Here is a 17,418-nt window from a genome sequence, read left to right as displayed (position 1 = left end):
AGTGGTTTGCCATTCCCTTCTCCAGTGGACCACATTCTGTCAGACCAAAAAACTAGAGGAGCCCCGAGGAGGTCAGGTGTTCTGTCTCCCATCTAATGGCATGATCATGCTTGAACTGAATGCCTCAGTACCTTCACTCTGCCTGAAACATCTCTTCCACAGCCTCTGCCCCGCCGATGAAATCCTATTCACATTTCAGGGCTCACAGCTCAAACTCCTCCTCTGAGGAAAGTGTCCTTAAGAGCCCCAAGGAGGGTGTCTTCTTCTTTCCTCTGTTGTTCCTCTTCTATACCTTATATTTCACCTGTGAAATGCGCCCCTACCCCAGTCAGTGTCATGCAAATGGTATGTTCCCTAGAAGCAGTGTGTTTTGTTAAGGACATGGCTCTGAAGCTGTTGGGGTCCACTTTCTATCCTCATGTTAGCTGGGTGATCTTGGGATGTGCTGTTCCCCTGAGAGACTGTAAACTCCCTGAAGCTAGAGAGGTGCTATTTATAATATAAATGGCCTAAATGGCTAAGTCACAAAATTCCCATTTTCCTGACGTTAATAGCCAGTCTGTTTGTATCTTCCTTTTGAAGAGCTGACATGTGGGTTATGCCAGTCAGTTTCTTGATCTTGACCCCTGAAGAACATTGAGAACTGAAGTTGTTGTCATCATTGTTTTTAATAGGCTATTTTTTAGAGCAGTTGTTGGTATACAGAAAAAAACGATCAGAGGTACAAAGACTTCCATATACCCCTTTGCTAACACCTGCATATCGGCATTCCGCCATTAGAGTGGTACGTTTCTTGCAATTGATGAACTTATAGTGACACATTACAGTCACCCTATATCCATGACTAACATTAATATTCTCTTGGTGTTGCACATTTTATGAGTTTGAACAAATATAGATATGTGTCTGCATTTATAGAATTATATAGATACATGTCTACACTTTGGCCACCTGATGTGAAGAGCCAGCTCATTGGAAATGACGCTGATGCTGGGAAAGATTGAGGACAGAAAGAGAAGGGGAGGACAGAGGGTGAGATGGTTGAATGTCATCATTGACTCAATGGACATGAGATGGAGCAACCTCTGAGAGACACTGAAGGACTGGGAAGCCTGGCATGCTGCAGTCCATGGGGTCACAGAGTCAGACACAGCTGACGGATTGAACAACAATAACATTATAGAATCATACAGAGTAGCTTCAATGTCCTGAAAACCCTCTGTGTTCTGCCAGTTCATCCTTTGAGAACCTAGATTTAAGGGCACACTTTTGTTTGCTTCTTTTTCTTTTCCATTTCCATTTCATTTTCCCTTTTCTGTTCCTTTCCTTTCCTTCCTTTTTTTAGAAATGATAATATCTTGAAAGTTATGGAAACTTCAAGGCTATACTTATAGTTCACCAACTCTTTTTAAAAATTTTAATTTTATTGGATTATAGTTGATTTACAATGTTGTATTAGTTTCAGAGACAGCAAAGATATTCAGTTATGCATATGCATATAGTCACTACTTTTTAGGTTCTTTTCTCTTATAGGTCATCACAGAATACTGAGTAGAGGTCCCTGTGCTCTCCAGTAGGTCTTTGTTGGTTACCTGTCTGACATGTAGTGATGTGTATATGTTTATCCCAAGCTCCTGATTTGTCCCCCCATTCCATGTCTCTTTCCCCTTTGGTAACTGTAAGTTTGTTTACAATATTTACAAGTCTGTTTCTGTTCTGTAACCTCATTTGTATCACTTTTAATTCGGTTCCACATTAAAGTGATAGCATGTGCCATTTGTCTTTCTCTGTCTGACATCACTTAGTATGATATTTTCTAGGACCATCCATGTTCCTGCAAATGGCAGCATTTCTCGCTTCTTAATATTGTATAAATGTACCACATCTTCTTTATTCACTCCTCTGTGGATGGATATTTAGGTTACTTCCATGTCTTGACTATTGTAAATAGTGCTGCAGTAACATTGGCGAGATGCACGCATATATCTTTTTGGATTATAGATTTCTCCAGATATATGTCCAGGAATGGGATTGCTGGATCATATGATAACTCTTTTTTGATTTTTTAAGGCGCTTCCATACTGTTCTCCTTAGTAGCTGTACCAGTTTACATCCCCACCAACAGTTTGCAAGAGAGTTCCCTTTTCTTCACACTCTCTCCAGCATTGTTTCTGGATGCCATCTGTTTCTTTTAGTGTTTTCTCCTCTTTGTCTTGTTTGAAAAGTCTTAACCCGGCTCTCTCTTCTTTGTTCTAGAGAGCTACTACTTGATGTTAAAACTCTCAGCTCTGCAAGTAAGTAAGCAGGCAGCTCCTCAGTTGCTAGCACAGTTGACGTGATTGCTGAGAAGGGTACTAGCATCACCATGGTGACTTCCGCTTATCACTGTGGTCATCCTCATTTTGGCATCCTCAGTACCTGGAGTACAATGAGTCCTGGCAAAAGGAGAACAAAGAAAGAAGTCTCCAAACACTTGTGCATTTTGCACCATGGGAGAAGAGTAGCATCATTTCTAAAGACCAAACCAAACCTGATAGAGAAAGAAAACTAGAAGCAAAGATCTGCCATTTTCAGGACTGGACAGAAAAATCAAGTGTAGCACTTTGGAATGTTTATTGTAAAAGAAGACACTGTGGCTTTCAAAAGACACTATGTCTTGTCAGTGTCTCATAAAAGATAAAGTAAAACATGTTTGTTGAGTGCCTAGAGTATGGTAAGTACTATGTTAAACTATAGCATAGTATACTTGTTGTTATTACTAAGGGGATTTGCAAAGGTAATCCCGGCTTATCAAGGAAAGATTGTTTTTATAATTTGTTTATGCATTTATTTACATTGAAAAGTATTCTTGAGTTAAGATAAGGTTTGTTGGGTGTTCCAAAGGCCTACTAACCAAAAGGCCAAATGAAATAAAGGAATCCATGGGGCCACTTGGCAGGAGCCATTCGAATCTGCCTCTTTCTCATCCTCTGCCAGGAATCTTAAATTATCTTCACAGCAGAGCAGCCTTGAATAACCATATATTAATGTAACTCTCTTTTCCTTGCTTCCCTCCCTACCAAGGAGTTGCATTAGAATAGCTTTGCTCTTTTTCACGTATGTCTTGTCTGTAGCATTGGATTGCAGACTTACTGATGTGTGTGCTTTAGATAACTTTGGATCAGTCCAGTGCTCAGCTTAACAAATGGCACATTTGGGATGCCATTAGGACTGAGGAATGTTGAGAGATAAGGATTGTATAGACACCACTGTCTGTCTTCATTAATACACAGTGTGTTGTCCTGTAATAGGATAGGCTAAAATGAGTTAACCTTGGAAGAGATACTTTAGTATTGGAACTTATAAAACGTTTGGGAAAGGACTCCCTTCTGAGTCAGACTGCGATAGGTCTGTATGTCCTTACAGTCTCTTCCAAGTTATGCTAGGATACAGATATGATTGGAAATAGATCTTGGTATCAATAACCTCATATCCTTACTAGGATAGACCTTACGGAGGAAGCCAGCAGCAGAGTCTGGGACCTTGAAACCAAGAGGTTTGAAAGAGCTAGAAGGGGATTTGTTTTTTTGTCTCTAAGTTGTGTCTGACTCTTTTGCAACCCCATGGACTGTAGCCTACTGGGCTTCTCTGCCCATGAGATTTCCCAGCCAAAAATACTGAGTGAGTTGCCATTTCCTTCTCCAGGGAATCTTTCCAACCCAGGGATCAAACTTGCGTATCTTGCATTGGCAAGCAGATTCTTTACCACTGAGCCACCAGGGAAGCCCACTAGAACAGGAATCAGTGGTGAATCTTCAGATGACCAGAGCCTAAAGGCTGAGATCAAGTTTCATGCCCAAGAAATAAAATAGTTTTTCTTATTTGGCCAATCCAATGAAATTCCCCAAATCATAACAGTTTCTGTTCTTTTTTAAAAAAAATTATTTTTAATTAGAGGAAAATTGCTTTATAGTGTTGTATTTGTTTCTGCCATACAGCAACTCGAATCAGTCATAATTATACATGTATGCGACAGAGGATGAGATGGTTGGTTGGTATCATTGACTCAATGGACATGAGTTTGAGCAAATTCCAGTAGATAGTGAAGGACAGGGAAGCCTGGCATGCTGTAGTCCATCAGTTCAGTTCAGTTGCTCAGTCTTGTCTGACTCTTTGCAACCCCATGAACCACAGCAGGCCAGGCTTCCCTGTCCATCACCAACTCCTGGAGTTCACCCAAACCCATCGGTAATGCCATCCAACCATCTCATCCTCTGTCATCCCCTTCTCCTCCTGCCCTCAATCTTTCCCAGCATCAGGGTCTTTTCAAATGAATCAGCTCTTCACATCAGGTGGCCAAAGTATTGTAGTTTCAGCTTCAACATCAGTCCTTCCAGTGAACACGCAGGACTGATCTCCTTTAGGATGGACTGGTCCATGGGGTCACAAAAAGTCAGACACAACTGAACAATAGCTAAAATATATATATACACATATACATATCCCCATATCCCCTCTCTCTTAAACCTTCCTTACCACCCCCCCACCCACCCCTCCACCCCCCCATCCACCCCTCCACCCCCCCATCCACCCCTCTATGTCATCCTAGAGTGCCAGACTGGGTTTCCTGTGTTATAGAGCAGCTTTCCACTAACTCTCTGTTTTACACATGATAGTGTATATAGGTCAATGTAAGCCTGAAATGATTGAGTTAGAAACCCAGCATCACCAGAATGGAGAAGGCTTCAAGGCAATGGCAGAGGCAAACCAGAGGCAGGAGGAGAGGGAAAAATCTGAGGATGGTTCCATGAAAAGGAAGGCCCATTTTGATGCCCTTTAGCTCTAGGATCAGAGAAGGCAATGGCACCCCACTCCAGTGCTCTTGCCTGGAGAATCTCAGGGATGGGGGAGCCTGGTGGGCTATGGGGTCGCACAGAGTCGGACACGACTGAAGTGACTTAGCAGCAGCAGCTCTAGTATCCGCCAGTGGAAACCCTTGAGCCCAAGTCCTGCCCCTTTAATGGAAGAACCTGAGATAGGATATAAATTCTTGTTCTCCATGTCTTTCGATACCGTAAGCTCTATGTACACCCTGTAATCCTTCTTTATTTTACTGACCCTTCATAGGAAATGGTAACCCACTCCAGTGTTCTTGCCTGGAGAATCCCAGGGACGGGGGAGCCTGTGGGCTGCCGTCGCACAGAGTCAGACACGACTGAAGCAACTTAGCAGCAGCAGCAGCAGCATAGTATTTATTAGAAATTTGAGCCCCTCATGGATTTTTCCCTTTTGCTAGATTCTAAGCCCCATGAAGGAAGAGACAATATCTCTTTTTGGTATACATAAAGAGCTTACTAAATAATTGTTAGTGAATGCAGGACGGAGGGAGTGAATGGTCTTTTTGTTCCTTTTCCTATTTGGGGAAGCTGCTCAGCCCTTGACGTTTGCATGGAGAGACTGTCTGAGGTGTGCTTTGCGCTCTCCTGTTTCCCACTTTCAGCCTCTTGCAAATGTGGTTCTTTCTACCTGGAAATTTCCTCCCTCCCCCCGTTGACACTGATCTCTGCCTTTCCCTCTTCTGCTCCTGCCTCTTCCTCACTCATGCAGACCAGCCATCCATCTGACTGACATTTTTTCTTGACCATCATTATGCTGTCAGTCTGGTGACTGGGAGCCTTAAAGGTCCTGGAACCCATTTTGTCTTTTTAGGAAATTTTTGCAGATTTGGACTCCAATTCATCATGAATTAACATAACAGCTGAACTCTCAAAAGCAGTCTTAATTTCCCCATCTTGAGAGAGCATCTCATTGTTGGCCTTGTGTCCCTGCCTATGGTATGCATCTCCTTAACAGGGTGACTTTTATCAAACCATCCTCACAGGAAACATAAGGCAACAATCCATTTGCTCCCGGAGCTCTATGTTTCTTGAGCTCTTCACTTCTTTTTAGTCATCATCTAATTGTCATCATTCTTATTCTTTAGGGGAAAAATCCAAATCCCGGCACCCATGGGCTTTATCAGGATCTTGGAATGTTTTGGCCAGAACCCTAGGATCCTTAGGATCTTCAGTCTCGCTCTCTTGGGGCATGGGAAAGCTCCCTGCACTTGATCATGTATTCAGCTCTTTCATGCTTCCTGTATTGTCATGGCCACCTTCAAACTATATTATAGGCAAGCCTAACTGAAAAGGCAATTTAATATTGCCCTGCCTTGCCTCATGGCATATATTATTTCAGTCTGACCTGTCAGCAAGTCTTGATGAAGTGCAGAGCCAATAGTAACAAGCCTGGAGTCTGACAGCTCTTTAACAGGAGCAACTCTGATGGTGCAGTGGTATTTCTTCAGAAATAAGGCCCTCTTGGTCCCTTTGGTGATACAATTAGCAATCCCATTCAAGTCATATCTCCCCATGAGCTGTATCTTCAGTGCTAGTAACTTGGTCTCTTGTATGGCTTGGAAAAACAGAGCCTTCATAGGCCTGGGATGTACTGAATGCCGCAGCCAGGAACATCTTGGTAATTTATCCCTACCCTCAGCTCTAATTATTCTGTTATCCACTCGCTTGTTCTATTGAGACTCTCCAGGCCCTTCCTTCCCCAAGCAGAGAACAAAAGGTTTCCCTTGAAAGTGGGGGCCTGGCAGCGTCAATACAGTGAACCGCTTATAAATAATGCAGCATAGCCGACTTCATTTTTATAAAATCATGTTGGAGAAATATGTGATAATGATCAGACCCCTGGAACTCAGCAGGCATGTGCTTTTGATGTGTGCCTTGCTCTGGGTAAAAGCAAGAAAGTCAAAAGTTCTCCTTGTTCTGACTCAGACTGTTCATGGTCTCAGGAGTCTGGCCGGAATCTTGGTGATACTTTCTCTTTGTTTCTCCCAGAGTCTGGGGGCTTCTGCCAGCCTGGAAATACTCTGGTATGTCCGTAGTAAGCCCACAGTAATATTTTTTTAATTAATTTTTTTAATAGTGATGATAATTATAGAATTCCCACTATTGATCATGAAAAATGGTCTTTACTTACATTGTGTCATTTCAATCCTCTTAAGATCTGAGTCATCTGGCTGGCCTATCCTTTCTACACCCTCTGTCTTCCCAACTAACTTTAGGTTTTTTTCTTGTGTCAGGCTAGATTCCCCCAAAACGAATTTTCAGTGTATAAACCTGGCAGCCAGATCTCTGGGAGCTGAGTTGGGGAAAGGATCCTGAAGGCTCACCTGCACAAAGGCAGGGCCTTACTTCATCTCTGTTCTTGTCAGGATGCCCCCTGCTCTTATCTGGGCCTTGGGTGGACCTGAATCTTCTTCAGGGTATGGGGGAGATGGCATCCAGGTTGCTCATCATGAGGGCGCATGGCAGGGTGGGGTGGTTCTAGTTTCCTCTTACACAGCTCTCAACCATCCTGTTGATTTTGTGTGTATGCTTAGTCGTTCAGTCGTGTCCAACTCTGCTGCCCCATGCACTGTAGCCCGCCAGTCTCCTCTGTCCGTAGAATTTTCCACCAAGAATACCATGGGTCACCATCTCCTTCTGCAGGGAATCTTCCCAACCCAAGGAATGAACCTACATCTCTTGTATCCCCTTCATTGGCACACTAACTGTAAAGAATCCCATGTGCACCAGCTGGGAAGCCCTTTGATTTTAGCTCCACTTTATCCCCGCTTTTCAGAGGCACCTCGTACCACCATGTCCTGAACTTGTCTGAATCTCTTTAGGGTAATTGTACTTCTGGGTTTTTTCCACTGTTCCTTAATTTTTATATTTACAAGTCTACTGAGTGAGTTACTACTCATCCATCCATATTTTCTAGCTCTTGCTGCTGCTGCTGCTAAGTCACTTCAGTCATGTCCAACTCTGTGCAACCCCATAGATGGCAGCCCACCAGGCTCCCCCGTCCCTGGGATTCTCCAGGCAAGGACACTGGAGTGGGTTGCCATTTCCTTCTCCAGTGCATGAAAGTGAAAAGTGAAAGTGAAGTTGCTCAGTCGCGTCTGACTCTTAGCGACCCCACGGACTGTTGCCTACCAGGCTCCTCCATCCATGGGGTTTTCCAGGCAAGAGTGCTGGAGTGGGGTGCCAGTGCCTTCTCCTTCTAGCTCTTAGAGTTCTGCTACTGTCATCTTTTGTCCTGTCTTCTTTACATGGTAGAGTTTTGCCTTTTTGAAATTTTCTTCCACTGCCATTTTATTGAAATTTTTAAAGGGAGCATAAGTTGTGTCTAGTCAATCTGATGTCTTTCTCTGAAGGTCTCCTTGTTTTTCATTTATCAGAAAAGGAAAGTAGATGTATTTGAGATTTGGCATGTTTTTGTGTCTAGGGAAATAGGAGATGGGAGCTGTGTGAGGTAGGCACAGTGCATTTTCTTTCTTTTTCTTTTTTTTAAGGTTTTTAAGATAACATTTATTTCTTAGCATGTACATAATGAGAAACAAAAAACATAAGCAAAAAACAAAGTCATTCATAATCACAAGCAGTTTACCCTTTGATGTGTTCTTCTAGGTTTCATTTGTTTATTTTCACAACTAAGCATCGATTTTTATGTAATTAAGATCATGCAGTTACGTATCATGCTGTTTCACACATTTCAAAGTCCATTACCATTTCAGAGTCCCAAAGCTATGAGTATTTTGATAACCAAGAATACACTACACCAGCTCAATCTGGAAGGAAGGCACAATGCATTTTCAGAGCTGTCTGTGTTCTGTGGAGGGGGATGGTCTGTACAAGCAGCCCAGGAGTCTGCTACTGCCCTTGGACCCTCCAGGGATCTTACTTCTGTCTCCTTTAGGACCTGTATAGAAGGCAATAGCTAAAGATTTGGGCCTTAGAATACAAATAATTGAAAAGTGATTCAGTTCAGTTCAGTCACTCAGTCGTGTCCGACTCTTTGCGACCCCATGAATCGCAGCACGCCAGGCCTTCCTGTCCATCACCAACGCCTGGAGTTCACTCAGACTCACGTCCATCGAGTCAGTGATGCCATCCAGCCATCTCATCCTCTGTCGTCCCCTTCTCCTCCCGCCCCTAATCCCTCCCAGCATCAAAGTATTTTCCAATGAGTCAACTCTTCGCATGAGGTGGCCAAAGTACTGGAGTTTCAGCTTTAGAGTCAGTCCTTCCAGAGAAATCCCAGGGCTGATCTCCTTCAGAATGCATTGGTTAGATCTCTTTGCAGTCCAAGGAACCCTCAAGAGTCTTCTCCAACACCACAGTTCAAAAGCATCAATTCTTTGGCACTCAGCTTTCTTCACAGTCCAACTCTCATATCCATGCATGACTACTGGAAAAACCATAGCCTTGACTAGGCGGACCTTTGTTGGCAAAGTAATGTCTCTGCTTTTGAATATGCTATCTAGGTTGGTTATAACTTTCCTTCCAAGGAGTAAGCATCTTTTAATTTCATGGCTGCAGTCACCATCTGCAGTGATTTTGGAGCCCCAAAAAATAAAGTCTGACCCTGTTTCCACTGTTTCCCCATCTATTTCCCATGAAGTGATGGGACCAGATGCCATGATCTTAGTTTTCTGAATGTTGAGCTTTAAGCCAACTTTTTCACTCTCCTCTTTCACTTTCATCAAGAGGCTTTTTAGTTCCTCTTCACTTTCTGCCATAAGGGTGGTGTCATCTGCATATCTGAGGTTATTGATATTTCTCTCGGCAATCTTGATTCCAGCTTGTGTTTCTTCCAGTCCAGCGTTTCTCATGATGTACTCTGCATAAATGTTAAATAAGCAGGGTGACAATATACAGCCTTGACGTACTCCTTTTCCTATTTGGAACCAGTCTGTTTTTCCATGTCCAGTTCTAACTGTTGCTTCCTGACCTGCATACAGATTTCTCAAGAGGCAGGTCAGGTGGTCTGGTATTCCCATCTCTCTCAGAATTTTCCACAGTTGATTGTGATCCACACAGTCAAAGGCTTTGGCATAGTCAATAAAGCAGAAATCGATGTTTTTCTGGAACTCTCTTGCTTTTTTGATGATCCAGCGGATGTTGGCAATTTGATCTCTGGTTCCTCTGCCTTTTCTAAAACCAGCTTGAACATCAGGAAGTTCACGATTCACGTATTACTGAAGCCTGGCTTGGAGAATTTTGAGCATTACTTTACTAGCATGTGAGATGAGTGCAATTGTGTGGTAGTTTGAGCATTCTTTGTCATTACCTTTCAAAAGTGATTAGGAACCGCAAAATTTCCTTCTATAACTGACCTCCTAGAGTTCTCATTCATTCCCTAATAAGCATGCATTGAGCGCTCAAAGTTTGCCAGAGAGGCACTCTGCTTGGTGCTATGGAATGGCATGTCGGATGAGATAGATATGGCCCGTGCTGTGGGAGGTCATGGCCAGGCCTCATATACTGAAATTCCCCAGAAGAACAGATAGAACATCAGGAAATGAAACGAAATAAAATAATAATGTTCTGTTATGATTCAGAGGTAGATCCTTCAGAACCCCTGGCCTTACCCAATCATATACACTCTTGTCCAAAATACTGTAAAATGCAGCAAGCCCACAGTTCTGGATTTCTTCAGTCTCTCCGATTATTTAATTAGCACTGCCCACTGAAACCACTAAATTTCAGGCACGCCTGTATAAGAAACAAGGGCAACCCTGGGTGGTGGTGTTTAGTCTTTAAGTCATGTCCAACTCTTTTTCCACCCCATGGACTATAGCCCACCAGGTTTTTCTGTCCATGGGATTTCCCAGGTAAGAACCCTGGAGTGCGTTTCCATCTCCTTCTCCGGGGGATCTTCCTGACCCAGGGGTTGAACCTGCATTCTCCTGTATTGCAGACAGATTCTTTCTTTACCACTGAGCCACCAGGGAAGCCCCACCCTAGGTAACCACATCCAATTATACCACCATGAAGCCTTGATTTCACATGCGCTTTTGACACTGCTTGTTTGTTCTGAGCTAAATAAAGAAAAAAGAAACCTGACTTTACTTGCATTCAAGTTGCCATTCTACAGAAGTATCATTTCTTCTTTTAGTCACAAGTCTTCTTGACAGATTGGCCCTTTTATCACTATGTAATGTATCCCTTCTTCCCTGGTAATGTTTCTTGTTCTGACAAGTCTACTTTCTGATATTCGTATAGTTACTGATAATTCTTTTTTATTACTAACATTTGTATGATATATCTTTCTCTACCTTTTTACTCTTTAACCTATTTGTATGTTTATATTTAGAATGTTCCTTACAGACAGCATATAATTGAATTTTATGTTTCATTTTCAAATGTCCAGTTGATGATCTCTGTCCTTACATTGAAGTTTTTAGGCCATTTACATTTTTCAACATATTTTTAATCAGTCAGTTAATTTATTAATTTGACTGTGCTGGGTCTTAGCAGTGGCACGCTGGATCTTTAGTTGCTGCATGTGAAGTCTTAATTGCAGCATATGTGATCTAGTTCCCTGACCAGGGATCAAACATAGGCCCCCTGCATTGGGAGTGCAGAGTCCTAGCCACTGGACCATCAGGGAAGTCCCTAGGCCATTTACATTTAATGTTTGGATTTTAATCTACCATCTTGCTGTTTGCTTTTTATTTCTTCGATATAGTCTATGTTATTTTGCCTTTTTCTTGCCTTCTTCTAGATTTCTGTAGTATTTTTTAGTCTTCTGTTTTATCCCCCAAGTTTATTTGTTCATTTTATCTTTTTCACTGGTTCTTCAAAGATTTATAATATGCATTTTAGATAATCACAGCTTTTTTTTAAGGGAATAAAAGATCAAATTTATTTAGAATATTTTGCTTTTCATTTAATCTTTGTGTTCCTTCAGGACTAAATGGTCCTTAGTCTACAAATATTTTTACCTTTTTATTGGAATATAGTTGCTTTACAGTGGTGTGTTAGTTTCTGCGGTACAGCAAAGTGAATCATCTTCACGTATAGATGTATCCCCTAATCATTGAATTTCCTTCCCATTTAAGTCACCACAGACCACTGAGTAGGGTTCCCTGTGCCATGCAGTCGGTTCTCATTAGTTATCCATTTTATACACAGTAGTATACATATCTTAACCCCAATCTCCTGATCTGTCCCACACCGCTACCCCTCCTGATATCCATACATTTGTTTTCTACATCTGTGTCTCTGTTTCTGCTTTGCAAATAAATTCATTTATACCATTACCTTAAAATAATTTTATATCCCATCACATATATCTTCATAATATCTCATCATTTATGCTGCTATTGTTGTATGTTTTCTTTGTACATATAAATCCCTCAATGCATTGATTGTTTTCCCTAAATTATCTTTTAAAGATAAAGGTTTAAAGTCAATTATCCTTTAAATAAATTTTAAAATAAAAAGTTCCTTTGTATTTACCCATATATTTACTGACTGATATTTTAAATTCATATTTCTCTTTATTCTCATTTTCCTTCTACCGCAAGAACTTCCTTTAACATTTCTTACGTAGTGTAGGTTTCTTGGAAATGAATTTTCTCAGCTTTTGTTTGTCTGGAAAAGCCTATGTTCCACATTAATTGTTTGAAACTATTTTTGCTGAATATAGAATTCTATACTGATTTTTTTCCCTTTAAAATTTTTTCAGTGCTTTAAAGACATCATTCCATTTTCTTCTGGATTGTGTTGTTTCTGGCAAATAGTCTGAAGACATTTTTATCCTGTTCCTCTGTAATGTTTCTTTTTCTCTGACTACTTTGAAAGATTTTTCTTTTTTCACTTAAAAAACAATTTGGTTGTAATTGGTCTTGATGTGGTTTTGTGTTTATCTTGCCTTGGTTTCATTGAGCTTAAATCTGTGGATTGATAGCTTTTATTAAGTCGAGAAAAAATATGTGGCTATTGTTTCTTCAAATATTTTTTATTAGATGCTGACATCAATTTTATGTTGTTGAGTGTCTGGGTTTTGTTGGCTTCCTTTAAGGATTGTTGAGCTACTTTGCATAAGAAGCTATTAATAACCTTTTGGCTTAGTTTTATCCTTTGTAGTCTTCTTTTTAAACTTTGGTAACACAAGTAGTATAGTCACATTGCTAAGGCATACGTCTTTTGGGGTCTCCACTGAATGTCTCAAGTGATCAATGATGGTGTCCCATTCTTAATTCAAGTGATTCCCAGCTGTTTGTGAACTTGGAAACTGTTTTGATCACAGATTCCCATTCACTCTTTACCAGATCTCAAGAGTGTCAGCATGCATATCTGCATTGCGATAATCAGCAAAGATTTCACAGGACTCTTGTGCAAATTTCTGGGGCTCTCATTCTGCATTGCTACCTCCTCTTGGGAAGGCTGTGTTTCCAGCTACTTTAACTTCTCCAGATTCTTATCTCAGTTCCCTTAGCTTCATGAAGCTGCCATGTTTTCCTTGGCATCTCTTTCTGCTTTGTGGTCTGGCGTGTTCTCCCAGGCAGATAGCCAGCGCAATCTTAGGACTCATCCCGTTATTTCCTTCTCTCAGGGATTAGAGACCTGTGCTGCCTCTTGTTGAAGTCTGAAAACAGTTGTTTCATACATTTTCTTGGACTTCCCTACTTGTTTGGGGCAAGGTGGTAAAATCCAATCTCTGATACTCCCACATGCTTAGAAGCAGACACTTCTATTATTCCCACTTCAATGGGTTTCTATTTATGTGGCATTTAATTTTATCAGATACTTTCTATTATTAGATACCAGTTGATCATTTTCTTTCTCTTAATAAAATACTGTGGTAAAATACATCCACAGTTCTGTTATTAAATATTTCTTGAATATTGTTCTTGATGTATTTTTTCCCACATTTTTATATTAAATTTGGACATGTCTAACTCAGAATTTTTATGTTCTCATTCATAATGTGAGTGGACTCTGATTTTTGTTTATCTCTGTTTGCTCTTTGTAACATAGTTACCGTACCTTTATAAATAATTTAGGAAACATTTCTTCTCTTCTAGATTCTGAAATATATATTTTGGGGTACTCTGTTCCTTGAACATTTGTTAGAACTTTCCAGTACAACTATCTGGGCTTGAGGATTTATTTGAGGTGTGATTTTTAACTGCTGGATCAATTTATTTAATCTAGTAAATGTACTAAGATTTCCTGGTTGGTTTGTTTTTTTTTTGAGTCAGTTATGGTAAGTTCTGTTTTTTAAGTAAATTTTCTATTTCATCTAAATTTTCAAGTTTACTAACAAAATACTGTTCATGTAATTCTTTTTTATTCTTTTACTGTCTGCTTTATCAGTAGTTATCACTCCCATTTTCATTCATGGTATTTGTTATTTTTGCCTTGTCTTCTTTCTTCTTCCTCAGTTTTACCAGATGCTTTTTTGTTTAATTTGCCTTTTGATAGAACCATTGTTTGGCTCTGTTAATCCCCTGAATTTTATCTTGCTATTTTATGTCTTTCATCTGCTCTTATCTTTACTACTCCTTTTTGATCTTTCTTCCAGCTATTTACTGTTTTTCATTATTTCATAAGTTGGCTGCTTAGGTTATTAATTTTCAGACTTCTTTCTTTTCAAATAAAATGTTTTAAAACTTTAAATTTGCCCATGAAGTACCACTTTACCCATCTGGTCTCTGCTTGTATTGAATAATAAAACATTCTTCCTTTCTCCCCCCATATGAATTAAAAAGAATTGAGTTTGTTGACTGCATTTGAGTCTTTAACTCCTCAATAGTACTAGTAATTATTATTAATGTTTTGGTTTACCTGGTCCTTTAAATTACTAAAGAATAATAAAATCTTTAAATAAACTGTGTCTCTCTTAGAGTACTTGTTTTATCTAGGAGTGCTTATTTTATATATTTCACATTATGTTGTTTAGTTCATAAAATTTAACAAAGGGTAGTATTTTTCTTTGATTGAGCATTTAGTTATTGGAATCTTCCTCTTAGTCTTGCTAATGTTTTTGGTCTTGTATTATACTCTGAGATTTTTAAAATACGCATTTGTTATTTTTTTGTTGACTTTAAAAAAAAATAAAACCTCTTTAACACATTTAAAAAATTTTATATTATAAACAGTCTATCCCTTAATTTTAATCCCATGGTAGCTATTATTATCTTTCAACCAGTGGCAGAATTCAGCTCATTCACATATGTTGTAATAATTGAAATAGCTGATTTTATTCTTTCTATTTTATTTTTCTTTTCTGTATATATTACATTACTCCCTCTTATCTTTTAATTTTTCTTGGCTTAGTTTGATTTAATTTGTTAATTTGAGCATTCTGTTAAGCTGTTTCCATTAGTGATTGCCTTCTCATTTCTTACAACCAACATTAAACTGTGCATATACACATAAAACCCTTTTCTTATGAATGCTTTTTCAAGTGTCTGACTTTGATGTTTTGCTAAATTAATATTTCAGTTCCAGACTCTCATTTGGTTTTCCTTCTAAGATGGCATACTTGTTATGTTTCAACAAAACTTAATATTGCAAATTCCTGGCACATTATTATCATCTATTTAGATAAAATGTGTGTACACCTATATATACATGCGTGTATGCATATGTATTTACACACTGTCCCCTTCATGGATCACAACTTTGTCATGGTAAAGGGGCTTGCATAATTTAATGAAGCTATGAGCCATGCCATGCAGGGCCACCCAAGAAGGACCGATCATGAATCTGCAGGTGTACAAGCTGGGTTTCGAAGAGGAAGAGGAACCAGAGATCAAATTACCAGCATGCATTGGATCATGGAGAAACCAAGGGAGTTCCAGAAAAACATCTGCTTCTGTTTCATTGACTCCACTAAAGTCTTTGACTGTGTGGATCCCAACAAACTGTGGAAAATTCTTAAAGAGATGGGAGTACCATACCACCTTACCTGTCTCCTGAGAAACTTGTATGCAGGTCAAGAAGCAACAGTTAGGACCAGACATGGAGTAACTGACTAGTTCAAAATCAGGAAAGTAGTACAAAAAGGCTGCACATTGTCACCCTGCTTATTTTAACTTACATGCAGAGTACATCATGTGAAATACTGGGCTGGATGAATCATAATCTGGAGTCCAGATTACCAGGAAAAATATTAACAACCTCAGATAAGTAGATGATACCATTTTAATGGCAGAAAGTAAAGAGAAAGTGAATAGCCATTTAATGAGGGTAAAAGAAGAGAGTGAAAAAGCTGACTTGAAACTCAACATTAAAAAAAAAAACTAAGATCATAGCATCCAGTTCCATCACTTCATGGCAAACAGATGAGGAAAAAGTGGAAGCAGTGATACATTTTATTTTCTTAGACTGATGCTGAAGCTGAAGCTCCAGTACTTTGATGCGAAGAACAGACTCTTTGGAAAAGACCCTGCCGCTGGAAAAAATTGAAGACAAAAGGAAAAAGGGGCAGCAGAGGATGAGATGATTAGATAGCATCACTGACTCAATGGACATGAATTCGAACAAACTCTGGGAGATAGTGGAATACAGAGGAGCCTGGTGTGCTACAGTGCATGGGATCACAAAGAGTTGGACACTTAGCAACTGAATAACAACAGCAGCAATATTTATGCTATACACACACACACACATGCACACACACACACGTGTATATATACGTAGAGAGAAAATAGGAATATCAGGTTCCACCACCACTGCTTGCTCTAGTCTTTGGTTTCCACTGTGTTGATATAGCTCCTGAGACCCCACTGCTTTTCTGGTTATGTTCTTTCTCAAATGTTATCCTCAGAGAACATATATGGGAAGTTTACTTTTGAATACTTGCACTCTGAAAATGTTTTCCTTTCCCCTAACAGCTGAGTAATATTCTGTCTAGATATAGGATTCTTGGATCGTTTTTTTAATGGTCTGTACATTGTTCTTCCATCTTCTACATTCCAGAGTTGTAGATGAGAATTCCTGAGCTAGGCTTAATTTCTTGCCTTAATTTCTAACTTAATCTTTCTGTCTGGAAGTTTGTATAATTTTCTGTTTACACTTGAAATTCAAGTATTTCCTGGATTCACTTCCTGAACTTAATGAGACTTTTCATCTGCAGGCTTAAATCTTGTTTCAGTCAGTTTAAAAAGAAAAACAAAAACCTAGTACTGTATTTGTTTAATTAGAATATCTCCTTCAACTTTTCTTTCTTTTTTTTTCTTTTCTCCTTAAAAAAAAAAAAAAAAAAAAAATCCCTTCTGGAATTCCTTTTCTTTTTGTGTTAAGCTGCCAGGTCTGTCCTCCAAAAGGCCCCTTAGTTATTCCCTCATTATTTCTTCTTTTGTGTCTTTGTTACAAGTAGTAAGATATTTTGCTCACTTTGTCTTTTAGTTCATTAATTCAATTTTTAACAGTGCCAGTGTTTTATTTAGTTCTTCTAAGGAAATTTTTAATAAATTTTAAAACTCTGAGCTTTAGTTCAGAGTCTTTCTTGCTCCCTTCTGATTTCTCATTGCTTTCCTTGTTGATGTTCTCTTCCAGTTTTTTTTCATCATTTCTATGTCACTGAGACCTTTCTCTTAGAGGC

The 17,418-nt window shown here is 39.5% G+C and overlaps 1 protein-coding gene and 1 non-coding gene across 9 annotated transcripts in view; one reads left to right on the top strand and one right to left on the bottom strand.

Annotated features, from left to right (window-relative positions):
- Window positions 1–17,418, top strand: part of FGGY (FGGY carbohydrate kinase domain containing) — a 502,857-nt gene that overhangs the window by 163,622 nt on the left and 321,817 nt on the right. The gene's annotated exons all lie outside the window — the stretch shown is intronic.
- Window positions 11,397–11,469, bottom strand: TRNAG-CCC (transfer RNA glycine (anticodon CCC)). The gene has a single exon. It is a non-coding gene; the product is annotated as a tRNA-Gly (tRNA).

Source organism: Capricornis sumatraensis, chromosome 2 (assembly GCF_032405125.1).
Source record: "Capricornis sumatraensis isolate serow.1 chromosome 2, serow.2, whole genome shotgun sequence".
In the NCBI taxonomy this organism is placed as follows: domain Eukaryota; kingdom Metazoa; phylum Chordata; class Mammalia; order Artiodactyla; family Bovidae; genus Capricornis; species Capricornis sumatraensis.
The sequence above is the reverse complement of the archived record's forward strand: the minus strand, read 5'-3'. Positions and strand labels throughout refer to the sequence as shown.